The 14,563-nt window shown below is 43.5% G+C and overlaps 1 long non-coding RNA gene across 1 annotated transcript; it reads left to right on the forward strand.

The window, feature by feature from the left end:
- Positions 1–3,952: 3,952 nt before the first annotated feature.
- Positions 3,953–7,952, forward strand: LOC137333378 (uncharacterized). The gene is made up of 2 exons (XR_010965887.1): positions 3,953–4,374; positions 4,537–7,952. It is a non-coding gene; the product is annotated as an uncharacterized lncRNA (long non-coding RNA).
- The last annotated feature ends 6,611 nt before the right edge of the window (positions 7,953–14,563 follow it).

Here is a 14,563-nt window from a genome sequence, read left to right on the forward strand (position 1 = left end):
CTGCCATGTGTCCGCCCATTTCACCAGCCTGTCTATGTCGTCTTGAAATCTATCACCATCCTCCTCACTACTTACTACACTTCCAAGTTTTGTGTCATCTGCAAATTTTGAAATAGGGAACACAATCTCAAAATTTACCAACGACACAAAAGTAGAAGGTTTGGTAAACAGTGAGATGGACCGTAAAAGACTACAGGTAGGTCAGTGGGATGGGCAGAGGAGGAGCCTTGTGCAATTTAATGAGGATAACTGTGAGGTTATTGGGAGGAAAAAACAAGGAATGGGAGTATACGCTCAATGGAAAATTGCTAAAGGTTGTGGACAGAGAGACCTAGGGGGTTCAAATGCATAATTGTCTGAAAGTATAAAAACTTGCATTTATATAGCACCGTTAATGTAGAAAAACATGCCAAGGCACTTCACAATGGCGTAAGGAAGAAGATGGATGCCGAGCCAAAGAAGGAGATATTAGAAGGGGTGACCAAAATCTCGATCAAAGAGGTGGGTTTTAAGGAGAGTCTTAAAGAAGGAGAGGGAGGTAGAGAGATGGAAAGTTTTAGTAAGGCTGTTGAAGACCCTGGGGCCTAGGCGAGTCACGCCATGGCTGCCAATGGTGGGCCAAAGGGAGCGCCGGATGCGTAGAGGCTGTTTTCAGAGGAATGTGGAGTTTGGAGGAGCGGTTGTAGTGTTGGAGAAGGTTACAGAGATAGGGAGGGTCAAGGCCACAGAGGCTTTAATCAGATGTATGAGAGTTTAAAATTTGAGGTGTTGGGAGACCAGGATAGCGAGGACAAGGGAAATAGATGAGCGAGACTTGGTACAGGAGAAGCAGAGTTTTGGATGAGCTAATGGAGGGTAGAGAATGGGAGAGCGGCCGGATGAGCATTGGGATAGCCGGATGAGGGCTATGGTGGCAGATAGGTTATGGTAGGAGTGGGAGTATGTCATGGAGAGGATATGGGGTCGGCGCTCAGCTTGGAACTGAATAGCATCTCAAGATCCTGAACTGTCTAGTTCAGCCTGCGGTGAAATGGTTGGGGAGGGGGATGAGGTCAGTGGCATGGGTACATAGTTTGGGGCTGGTCTGAAAGACAATGGCTTTGATCTTCCAAATAGTTAGCTGGAGGAAATTTTGGCTTATCCAAGACTAGATATTGTTCAAGCAGTCTGATAGTATATGGAGTTAGGTCACAAATCAGCCATGATCTCATTGAATGATGGAAAAGGTTTGAGGGGCTAAATGGTCTATTCCTGTTCCTATGTACAGAGACGGTGGAGGAATCAGGAGAGGAGATGGAGAGGTTAGGGCTGGGTGTTATCAGCATACACGTAGAAGCTGATGTGGATGTGTCTGTGGATGATGTCACCAAGGCGCTGCATGCAGATGGGATGAAGGAAATGGTCAAGCATTGGTTCGTGGGGAAATCTCGAGGTGATGGTGCATTGGGAAGGAAGGGAAGCCTTTGGATGAGATGCTCTGGCTAAGATCGGACAAGTAAGAGTTGAACCAGGGCAGTTTCACCGAGCTGGATCAATGGAGGAGAGATGTTGGAGGGGGATGGTGTGGTTGACCACGTCAAAAGGTGTAGAGAGGCCAAGGAAGACCAGTTAATCTGTTTTTGTGTCAATAAATTGAACATTGGCCAGGACACCAAAAGAACTCTCCGAAATTCTTCAAATAGTGCAATTGGATCTTTTATAGCCACCAAATCCACCAGTTCTCAGTTTAACGTCTTATACAAAAGACCATAATGCAACATTCCCTCAGTACTGCACTGGAATGTCAGCCTAAAAAGATGTGGAACCATTAACCATGCCCACACAATCAGTGCCATGCTGCATCTGGCAGCCAGAACTATATTTTGTTTTATTCCCCTTCCTTCCACTGCCGTGCCACCGCATTGCGTACCTCGATGAGAACTGATAGCTTAGACAGAACCTGCTGCCAACAGGAGCAGGTGGATATGAATGATAGGCCACTGTGTGACTTGAAGCCTTGACCATCTGATAGTGAGAAGCAGGTGCTACACAGCCAGTGGCTAGGATTTCCCTGTAAATATTTTTAAATAAATGTTGACCAGCAACAACGCTACATTTACAGTGTGGGTCGATGTAGCTCAATATCTTTCACCTGAAAAAAATTATTCCGCATTGAATCTTTGACCTTGAAATTAAGCTGTGCAATATTAGCTTACAAATACTTAACAAGCTCAAGCTAAATTCCTCGCTCCACTATTTTAACAGAAGTGTTAACTCGTTTAAACGAAAGAGGCTATCGGCACTTTAAAATAGTGAACAAAGGGACTTCATATGAATGCCTTGAAACGTTGCATGCTGATATCACACTGCATAACTTCAAGACCGTTTAGGAGGAAGCTACAAGACCGGGATCTGATTGAGGGGTTCTGAGGTTCTACATGATGTAAATGGGACATGTAGATCAGGGCATACTCGGCATCTTCCTTACCCAGGGCAAGGGGAGTTCTCCCCGGTGTCCTGGCCAATATTTATCCCTCACCCAACATCATTAAAACAGATTATCTGGCCATTATCACATTGCTGTTTGTGGGACCTTGCTGTGTACAAATTGGCTGCCGCGTTGCCGACATTACAATGGTGACTACACTTCAAAAAGTAAAGTGCTTTGGGATGTCCTGAGGTTATGAAAGGCGCTACATAAATCCAAGTCTTTCAGGTCTTTCTTTCTTACCCCAAGATTCTGGACAACTTGACCATATGTAAGTAGTCATGAGAAAAAGAAAATAAATACTTGCTTTCATACAACACTTAATCAGATCATCAATCTACCTCACGCAGCAAATTATATTTTGAGGTACAGTCACTATTGTTATGCGTGCAAACATGGCAGCAACTCTGCCCCAGCAACGTTCCACAATCAACAATGAGATGAATGACCAGTTCGGTGCTGTTGGATGATGCTGGTTGAGGGGGAATGTTGGCCAGGACACCAAGCGTCCCCCGATTTTCTTTGAATAGTGCCATGGGATCTGTTCCTGGTTTAACAACTCATCCAAAGGACACAGCTAAAGTGATCGCAAAACGGAGGGCAGGTGATGATTGTGAGCAGGGTCGGTGGCCACTTGATCATCCAGCAAGGGTTTTCAATCTAAATCTCTGTCTGTATTCCTCGGTTGGAAATCCCTATACTGTTCCCCGCCAGCCTTGGTGAGACCAGAGAGACCAACGGCTATACACAAATCTTAAATAAAACGATGGGCACAATATTTCAGTTGAAAAATAAGTATGGGTTTCCCTCAGTGGCCTGTTGGGTAAAGATGGCAGCTGGTGTGGTGCTGCCCTCTGCAGGCCAGCAAGATTCCAGGTTCAACCCCTTGTGCGTGCTGGTGGCTGATTTCAGTCATGGTAGTTGCAATGGCGCTGCAATTGGGATAGGGAGAGAAATAGCAATAAAGTTTCAATCTCCTGATTGCCACCCAGTGAGCCCTGTGTGGGGAACATCAGGTGAGGTCAGGCGTGTGTTCGCTGTGATGCCGCCACAGTTGAATAGCCTACAAAAGTCACTTTCTAGGTTCAGTCATAAAGAATGGCCATTTGGACAGAGCAGCAAGGCCTTTAGGAGGGAAGGGGAGAAAATGGGAAGGGGAGGAAACAGATACAAAGACTAACTGGGAGGGTGTGTCACTCATCCGTGGTGTCAGTACGGTTCAGTTGGTAGCACGCCTGCCTCTGAGTCCAAAAGGTTGCGGGTTCATACACCATTCCAGAACTTGGGCAAATAATCTGGTGACAGTCCAATTCAATACCGAGGGAGTGCTGCATTACCAGAGGTGCCATCTTTCAGACAAGATCTAAAACTGAGACCTTGTCCCCCCCCTATTCAGGTCAATGTAAAAGATCCACCGCCACTATTCGAAGAGGAGCGAGGGAATTCTCCTGCACAGCATTCCTCCGTCAGCCATCAACACCAAAAACAAAACGCAGATGGACTGGTCAGTCATCCGATCTGTTGTTTGTTGGACCTTCCTGACAGCAAAATGGCTGCCACGGTTACCCACATACCAACCGTAACTGGTGGTGAAATGCTCTGAAACGGTGTGAAGACGTGATAAAACACTGGATAAATACAAGTCCTTTCTTTTCGTGTTGCTACGCAGCTGCGTTGCAACAATGAGTGAAGCAAAATGAGAGTATTACTGTCTCAGCAGCAGGGACCAGCACAAGCAGAGTGGTTGTCAGCTGGAGTTTCTCATGTTAGGAAGCCGGACAAAGATTTTAATGAGGAATTTTACACAGTTAACATTCGGTTTTATTAATATGGGGGAAGAGGGCAAGTTTCACAACATTTCAATTAAATCAATTGCCTTATACAAGGATAATCCATTATATTTTCTGGTAATGCTAGAATGGCTATCACTATATTATATATATATATATATATATATATAAAAATAACATACACATTGACATAACTTTTTAAGTTTCTAAATGTGTAGTCATGTCTGTGATTTTCTTTTTCAAAAATCTTTTTTTTTTCTCCTTCTATTTTTCCCTCAGGGCTCCCAGACTAAAATTAGCAGCACGTATTGGGTGCACAGGCTCTCTCCGGGTTGTCCGAGAGATCTCAGGAACCAGCTGTGCCGGGACCTGTCACCTTCTTGTCAAGTGAAAGTTTTCTGTCGAGAGGGCTTTCGTCATTCCCCTCGTCGCTCAAGTAGCAGAATGTCACATCGAGGAGCAGCTGAGGCCGTCTGCCGTTGACTGGTCTCGAACCACAATCCACTGCCCCTGTCACTTAAAAGTACCGTGTCCACCCCCCCTGCAGCTATTACTGTCGCCGATCATGTTTAGACACGGAGGGGCCGAGGTGAAAGATTGGAAAGCAGACATGCCACACAGCAGTTCAAACAAAAGGGCAGGTTACTTCACCAAAAGGGAAAGATATGATAATCAGGCTTGGCGTTTTATTTTTTCTAGTTCAAAATTAGTCATTTTGAATGTCTCAATTCATCTTTGCAGCTGTGATGTTCTGATAGGCCACTAGAAGTTATTTATTTGCTTAAACCTGCAGTATATATGGATTTATATGACAGAGAAGTTACTGAAACTGTTCAGTGTTCTGCAGTATATATAGGTTTACATTAGAGAGTTATTGAATTTCTTAGTGGCCTGTAGTGTACATAGGTTTATATTACAGAGAGTTACTGACCTCTCTCGACCACCTTTGATTTGTCACCCAGCCTGACTGACACCCAGTACTGGATGAGCAGAAATTTCCTCCGATTAAATATTGGGAAGACCAAAGCCATTGTCTTTGGTCCCTGCCATAAACTCCATTCCCTAGCCACCGACTCCATCCCTCTCCCTGGCCACTGTCTGAAGCTGAACCGGAGTGTTTGCAAACTTGGCGTCTTATTTGACCCTGAACTGAGCTTCCGACCCCATATCCTCTCCATCACCAAGACCGCCTACTTTCACCTCTGCAATTTCGTCCATCTCCGCCCCTGCCTCAGCCCATCTGCTGCTAAAACCTTCATCCATGCCTTTGAAATCTCCAGATTCGACTATTCTGATGCTCTCCTGGCTGGCCTCCCACCTACCACTCTCCGTAAACTTCAGCTCAACCAGAACTCTGCTGCCTGTATCTTAACTCGCAACAAGTCCCGTTCGCCCATCATCCCTCTGCTCGCTGACCTACATTGGCTCCCGGTTCAGCAATGCCTCGATTTTAAAATTCTCATCCTTGTGTTCAAATCCCTCCAAGGCCGCCCCCCTCCCTATCTCTGGAACCTCTTCCAGCCCTACAACCCCTCGAGATCTCCACTCTGGCCTCTTGCGCATCCCCGATTTCAGCTGTCTAGGCCCTAAGCTCTGGAATTACCTCCCTAAACCTTTCCGTCTCTCTTCCTCTCTCTCCTTCTTCAAAACTTACCTCTTTGACCATGCTTTTGGTCACCTGTCCTAATATCTCCTTATGTGGCTCGGTATCAAATTTTGTTTGATAATCGCTCCTGTGCAGCGCCTTGGAACCTTTTACTACGTTCAAGATGCTATTTAAATGCAAGTTGCTGTTGTAGTGACCTGTAGTATGTATGGGTCTATATTACAGAGAAGTTACTGAATCTGTTCCGTTTACTGCAGTATTACAGAGTTACTGAATTCCTGAGCAGCCTGTGGTATATATGGGTTTATTACGGAGAGGTATTGAACCTCTTCAGTGTCCTGCAGTAAATAGGGAGGTTTATATTACAGAGAGCAGCTAAATTCTTCAGTATTGTCTTGGAAAGGGGAGGGGGAAAATCTACCTATTTTGCATATTTGGGACTGCAGGATATTTCAAAAAGTGTAATTTCGTACCATCAGTATCAAATATCTTATTCTTTGGTTGTGTTATTTACTACGAGGTGATGCTGGCGATTTATTTTGTTCCTTTTAGCAGGGACAAATCTATATTTCTGTTTGAACATACGACGCTGCAGTCAGCATTAAGAGCTGGTGCAGCTTGTCGTCATCGTTGGGTTTTGGTCTATTTAAAGAAGTTCACGACTATGCTGTGTCTCGCTAATGAAATGGATGCAGTTTAGTCAGAATTTTGCCAACAGGGGGAAAGAAAAAAATCAGCAATTAACAAAGAAAACGACATTCAGAGATAACCTCACAGCTGAAACTGAGTTTCTGTATCATAAGGGGTTAAATCCAATTTTAAAAAGAGCCTTAAAGAGCTCCCCTGCCAGTTTTGCAGCTAAAATGCAGGTTCAAATGCCGGTCTGTACTGATTTCACACCAGACTAGCTGCAAGTTGCTGCAACTGGCCTCACCGAGGGGCAGCGTTAGGATCATGCAATTACAAAGGCCCCAGAGCCAGTCAATATCTTCTTCCTGATCCATTCATCTCTCACCTTACTTGCAAACTTCTCAGCTGTGACTCAGTGGGTAGCACTGTCGCCTCTGAATCAGAAGGTTGTGGGTTAAAGCTCCATTCCGGAAACTGTCTCGACGCTCCGGTGCAGCCCTGAGGGAGTGCTGCACTGTTGGAGGCACCGTCTTTCGGATGAGACGTTAAACTGTCTCCCCTCTCAGGTGGACATAAAAGATCCTATGACACTATTTTGATGAGGAGCAGGGGAGTTCTCCCCAGTCCCCTGGCCAATATTTATCCCTCAACCAACATCACTAAAACAGATGATCTGATAATTTACCTCAATGCTGTTTGTGGGACCTTGCTGTTTCCTACATTACAACAGTGACTACAATTCAAAAGTACTTAATTGGCTGTAAAGCACTTTGGGATGTCCTGAGGTCATGAAAAGCGTTATATAAATGAAAGTCCTTTCCTTTTCCTTTTCTCCAATGTTCTCCTTGCTGGTCTCACTGCTTCAACCCTCCATAAACTGCAAGTCTTCCAGAACACCATAGTCCACAATAGGACCCATATCCCCAACACCACTATCCTCACCAAGCTCCACTGGCTCCCTGTGTCCCAGATAATCGACTTGAAGATTCTCATCCTCACCTTTGAAACCATCCTTGGCCTCTCAGCTTCCTACCTCTGCAATCTCCTCCAGTCCTGTGTCCATACATACACCTCTGCTTTTCCAACAACTTACCCATTCCCTCTATTACCAGCTCCTTCAGTCACTACACTCTCAGTCTCCAGGCTCCTTTTCTCAGTATCCCTTTCTTATCACCTCCCTCTCTGCCTTCAAAAGCCCCCTTAAGACTCTCCTCTTTAGCCATGCTTTTGATGCTCTTCCTTTTACTGCCACTCAGTGTCTTCTCACTATCCATCGCCCTGTAAAGCAACTATCTACCATCTGAGACATCTATCTGTATATAATCTACAGATAGATGTCTCAGATCTGCTATAGAAATCTAAGTTGTTGTTGAAATGTATGTTTTTGACTGTACACTGAATGTCTGGAAAGAAAATATCTTCGAAAATCTGAAAATAAAGTTTAAAAAGTTGGAACAAGCCTGTGAACAAGTTGCAAGTATGTATGTGTCTTAAATAAGGCAGAGTGAGAAAACAAGAAATTGGAAAAACAAGACTTTTCTACATATAAATATTTCTCCTCAATCTACCTTCATATCTACAAACATGTTGTGACAGTAGACGATATCAAAAGCTGCAAAGAACATTCAGTGCTCATAGAGGTTACGATGAATGACTTGTGTTATTTCAATGTTTGGTCATATTGGTTTACACAGGTTTGTAGCGGCTCTAGAGTTGGTTAATTTCCATTGGAACAGATTTCCAGTACTGTGTGCAATTGTAGAGGGCTAAAATTCAATGAAGTAAAAGGTGACTGAAAAGGTCATCACACTGTCATATTTAAGGGTCCCTGTCTATCTTTCTCTATCTCTTGATACATGTATCAAGTTTAGATTAGAATAGAGTAATCAAAATGCTAAAGTTTGTCAACTGGATCACCTTGGCACCGATCTGGGTTGGGCAGGTCGGCAAACAGTGTCACAGCCAGAAGTTACAAAGTTCGAGTCCAAAATTAACAGTGCATGCAATCACTTCGGAGCCAATTGTATGCTCTGCTTGGCTCCCAATGGGTGCCCGCCCCTTTGCCTGCAACAGTTGGACCTAACAGTGTGATTCTTGTTCCAATGCTACATGAAAATCTGCTGCTCACCCTGTTTGAATCACACCATTCTCACCACTACTTGTTTGATTTGGATGTAATGGAGTGATGTGCTTGAGGGTGGCTATTAATACGCTTCAACTCTGACCTGAGGGGTTTGGCTCCCAGGACTGTGCTTTATTGAACTTGGCCCAATCCACCTATTTGAGAGCCAATGAAAATTACAATTTCCCCTCATTGGTGAAATGAAGTAGTCCCCATTATTAGATCCTCCTCATTCAGCAAAACTTATTAGTACTGACTTGAGCACGTTGAACAATCAATTGGTGCCTGGCAAAGTGTCCCCTATAAATGAGCGTCCCTGTTAGCTACATCCCCATTAACTGGTGTCAAGATTATCTGATTAGATATTGATTGGCTCTCATGCTGTCAGATTGATCAGTTACAAAGTGTAGGGAAATTAACCTGGACACAAAACTGTTAACAGTTTCAACTCTATGAGGCCTTGGTTGAAAACACAGTGCAAAAAAAATCCCCATCCAGGTTGATAGTTTCCAATTAGCCACCAAACCAATAAAACAGCCAAGCTTAATGTCACACTGGTAATTAAATACAATGCAGCAATTAGGATAACATTTGTTGTGTGAATTCCAGTGTTTTTCGAAGTAAGGGTTGTCATTATCGAAGATTGGGATGCTTTCCATCGCAGGCAACCAGTGTTGCAATGAAATACTTCAGGGTAGAATCATGGCAGCAAGCAGAGAAAAGCTCCCAATACTCTGCCCCAACAACATGCTTCAGTCTCCACCCTCAGAAGGTTGTGTCTTCAAGGCCCGCTCCAGGGACTTGAGCACATAATCTAGGCTGACACTCCAGTGCAGTACTGAGGGAGCGCTGCACTGTCGGAGGTGGCATGTTTCAGGTGAGATGTTAAATTGAGGGCCCATCTGCCCTGTCAGATGGATGTAAAAGTTCCCATGGCACTATTTCGAAGAAGTGCAGGGTAGTTCTCCCTGGTGTCATGGCCAACACATCCCTCAACCAACACCTGAAAACAGATAGTGACCATGCTTCAAAAGTACTTAATTAGCTGTAAAGCACTTTGGGACGTCCTGAGGTTCTAAAAGGCGCTATGTAAATGCAAGTTCTTTCTTCCTTTCTTCCTACACCTGGCACGGGTTTAATTGCCCACACCAGCCATTCCTTGGCATCGCTACATGAGATTGGCAATTAGCATCAGCTTAGAGGCAGTTTCATGCTGTGGGCCAATATACAGAGGTACTGGATTGAGACTGCCCAAACTTATTTCACATAGGATTCTTAAATCCAGCAAGCAGAGGAGACTTTCAGCACATTAGTCTGGGCTGGATTCAAACTCGGAAGCCAGGTGCCAGAGTTGAAAGGAGATATCTAAACCGTGACAGCACCCATCTCTCCTCCTTCCAACTAGATTAATATAAATTGGATAAATAGAGAATAAACAATGTGTTTGATCATGTTCTAGGTGTAACACAAGCTAAAGGTTCTGATGACCACAAACTGCAAGAGGGGAAGCCCAGATAGCACTGATACGCATTAAAGCCATGAAAACATTCCTGAAGAATTTTTGGAATACATACAGTGTTTCTTTACTGTCAGAGTTTAGATATTGCACAACCAATGCTAACCGTAGCCATGGCAGAAAGCCAGGGAGCTTTTTATTTTCTTCCAAACAATATGGTGCTTGACCCAGGGTTTAATGAAATCTACCGATAGGAAGAGATGGTTTTTAATGCCAAATAACAGACAGTGTGTTAATTGGTAAAGGACTTCTCTACTTACTGCATGACAACACATTCTATGTTATTGGGGTATAACACTTTGTATTTACTGTTATATATACGCTCTGGAATGTCCAACAACAGAAGTCTATTCAATTAACCCAGAAAGATGCCCGCAAGAGGAGGTCAGGTGCAATAGAGATAAATGCAGCCCATGACCCGCGCTCTAATTAGCATGAACTCAACTCATCGCCAGCATGAAACCTTCTCATAGGATGGGCAGGTTCAAACCATCGCCAATTTGGCACATACATGTGAAAGCTGGATTTCAGCTGCACTTGGGTCCAATCCAAACCGATTTGACGATATAAACAGATTATAAGACCAGCAGCTTGTTACAATACAATATGACTACACCATTGATTGTCATCTTATATGGTTACTGATTGGGAACAATGTCTGTGCACATTACTCAGTGAACTATAATGTTGCCCTGCCAGCCACTCTTCTTAAGATCAAGTCTGAGATTAGGATCACATCTGATCCATGGACACACTTTCCTCATTCGTTGTTTTGGTCTAAAAATTTCTAAACAGCTAATTCATTTATAATTAATTTCTTTTTTTTTAAACAGATGTTAATACAGCAAGCGATCTGAGGAGATACTGAATACATTGGTCCTTAAGGCTTCACCATTAATCTTCATTAATGTCCCATTGTCACATACCAAAAACCTTAGAATGGGTTAATTACCCGTTCATAAACAATGGGGCTTTAGATCTATTTTCTACCGTTTATCAGGCTATCTATTCATTTGTTGTAAATCCCATTCCGTCAGCCGTGGCTCAATAGTGACGCTCTCGCCTCTGAGTCAGAAGGTTGTGGGTTCAAGTCCTTTATAATCGAGGCTGATACTCCTTCACTGTATTGAGGGAGTGCTGCACTGTCGGAGGTGCCATATTTCAGATAAGATGTTAAATCGAGGCCCCGTCTGCCCTCTCAGGTGGATGTAAATGATCCCATGGCACTATTTGAGGAAGAGCAGGGGAGTTCTCCTCGGTGTCCTGGCCAATATTTATCCCTCAATCAATATCACTAAAACAGATTATCTGGTCATTTATTTCATTGCTGTTTGTGGGACCTCGCTGTGTGCAAATTGGTTGCTATGTTTCCTACATTACAACAGTGACTACACTTCAAAAGTACTTCATTGACTGTAAAGCGCTTTGGGACATCCTGAGAGCGTGAAAAGCACATTACACAGGTGGTTAGCACATATCTTCAGGCTCCTATACAAGGGGATAGTTAATTCCTCCAAAGAAAGTACCATCATCATGCACAAAGAGGAACATGAAATTGAGGAGGAAGTGGAGGGAGGGGAGAGGGCTGACATCAATGGTACTGAAATGAGAAAGGCAGTACAGCATTACGCTAGTTCACTGCACTAGAACAAAAATGGTCACATCAACCACAATGGCCAAGAGGTGTCTCCTCACATTGAGACAACAGTAAACAGGGAGTCCCTGACAGCTCAGAACATCAGAAGTGCTTTTGATGCTAAATGGACTGACTTCCACCAGCTGCACATTTATATTAAATTCTTTCATTCATGTATGTTATTTGTTATTGTCCCTTTAAGTTAATTATATGTGAGATAGTCATACACTGATAAAAATCCTAAAATTCCTCTCCGATTTCATCACAATAAATGATAATGAACTCAAGAGTTTTATTAATCATGGCAGTTTGACATTTGGCAAAATGGGCAAATATAAAGGGCAGATTTGTGACTAGGCACTCATTTAACTAACTACTTTAAACATATCATTAGTGCATAGATAAGTTGTGGAAAATTGGAGTGCAGCTTAATTTAATGAGGTCACCACATTATTGCTTTAATTGGTTTGGTCATTGTGTGGTAATGCATTATAACCCACGACCTTCTGACTCAAATGAGCTACTGAGGTGTCAGTCTTGGCTCAATGGTAGCACTTTCACCTCTGAGTCAGAAGATCGTGGGTTTAAGCCCATTTGAGAGACTTGAGCACATAATTCAGTGCAGTACTGTGGGAGTGCTGCACTGTCGGAGGTGCTATCTTTCAGATAAGACATTAATCCGAGGCTCCATCTGCCCTCTCAGGTAGATGTAAAAGACACCATGGCGCTGTTGCAAAAGAGTAGGAATTTCTCCTGGTGTCCTGAAAATATTTATCCCTCAACCAACGTCACTAAAACAGATTATGTGGTCGTTATCTTATTGCTGTTTGTGGGACCTTGCTGTGCGCAAATTGGCTGCTGCAATTCCTACATTACAACAGTGACTACACTTTAAAAGTACTTCATTAGTTGTGAAGTGCTTTGCGACATCCTGAGGTAGTGAAAGGTGCTATAGAAATGCAACATTATTTCTTTCTTGCTATGGTTGGAAAATAATTTTCAAGGCATCCCAATTGAAAGTTTCCAGATTATGAGGGGAATTGACAAAAGTTGTCGCAGGCAAATAGTTCACTATACTAGGAGGAGCAAGGAATAAGAAAAGATGTTAATGGGGAACTTTTTCACCGAAAGGATAATAAGGTACCAGGGAAGGTCATTGAGACGGAAAGTGGGCTCAAGAGACAATGAGATGTACTTCTGGAGAGAGAAAAAGGATAGAGGCACACGGTGAGGTAAAGAGGGTTGAATATTTGACCAGGAAAGGGCTTGTTGGGTCTTCTGCCCGTTCATACACTGAGGTTTAGTAACAAGTGCTGAGTTTCTTGACCAGCATCATTTGAGTGACAAACGGTACGGTTTCATGAAACGTCATTTGTGTGGGCACAATGAGAGAGTGCCTGATGGAATAACAACAGCTTGCATTTATATAGTGCCATGAACATAATGAAACGTCCCAATGCACTTAAAGATACAGGACAAGGGACAGTTGACAAGTGAGTTAATTGGCTGTAATTCAGTCTGGTCTCCCAAGCAAAGTTGTATACCAGGAGAATGAAGCCTGAGCTGTTTACAAATGTCAGCAAATAAACACCCTGTCAAGATTGAATTACAACCTTATGCTCATTGGTGGTTCTCTGTTATTTTTTATAGAATATACACAGGGAAGTTCATGTTAAAAAAAACTCTTTCCTACTTATTTGCTACCAGTTGTACACTGGAGGGGCTGAACACTTTTAAGGCAATTTAACAGTAATCGTCAATTATGACGACTAGCCATGGAGCTACATCGAAACCACAGCACAGAAACAGGCCATTCAGCCCAACTAGTTTATGCTCCACTCGAGACTCCTCCCTCCCTACTTCATCTAATCCTATCAGGATACCCTTCTATTCCTTTCTCCCTCATGTGCTTATCCAGCTTCCCCTTAAATGAAGCTATGCTATTTGCCTCAACTACTCCATGTGGAAGGGCATTCCCCACCCTTTGGGGAAATAAATTTCTCCAGAATTCCCTATTGGATTTATTAGTGACTATTTTACATTTATGACCTCTAGTTTTTTTTTAAAGTCATGAGGTGCACAGCCTTACATGACAGATATCACAATATTATAATTTTTTTAAAAGTTCAGGCAGTAGATTATCCACTAGTAAACGGTTCAGTTTATATCATATTGAGAAGCATCATGATTCATTTACCGCATATTAGGTAAGTTTCAGTACAGCAGTGAGACGGAGGGCAGTGTCACTGCTGATTGTACCCGACACGTCCACCGCAAGATCTTGAGCCAGGTACATGCACGCCACACTCAATAGCGAGCTCTGGCCGTGTCAATGGGCTGACCCCCCCTCCTCCCTCTCTCCTTCCCTTCCAGCAGGGCACTCTCTGCTGACATTGATCCATTGCAAGCACCGCGGTGTCAGCAGCTGGAAATTAAAGACTCTCGCCTAGCGGGCACTTTGCAAGGAGCGGACTGGATGCAGTTCAAGGGGCTGCGGGCAGTTCATTCGTGGGTAAATGGAATTTGATAGACGGGCGAGAGCGAGCAACACAGTCGAAGAGTTTGAATGAGAACAAAGAGTCATTGGGTGTGCTGTCCAAGTGGCTCATGCGTGTCATCCGAACCCAGAGATTAAATTGCAGCTTTATTCAGTCTTTCCACCTTTTTATTGTATTGCATAGCACGGCGTCAGTGCAACGAAGGCGCTGCTAATACCGGTTAAAAAGTAGTGTTGAAACCACATTGATTAGAGGCGGCAAGGACCTAATCTCATCAGTGCAGCACAATACAGTCACA

The sequence above is a fragment of the Heptranchias perlo genome, chromosome 16, assembly GCF_035084215.1.
Source record: "Heptranchias perlo isolate sHepPer1 chromosome 16, sHepPer1.hap1, whole genome shotgun sequence".
NCBI lineage: Eukaryota > Metazoa > Chordata > Chondrichthyes > Hexanchiformes > Hexanchidae > Heptranchias > Heptranchias perlo.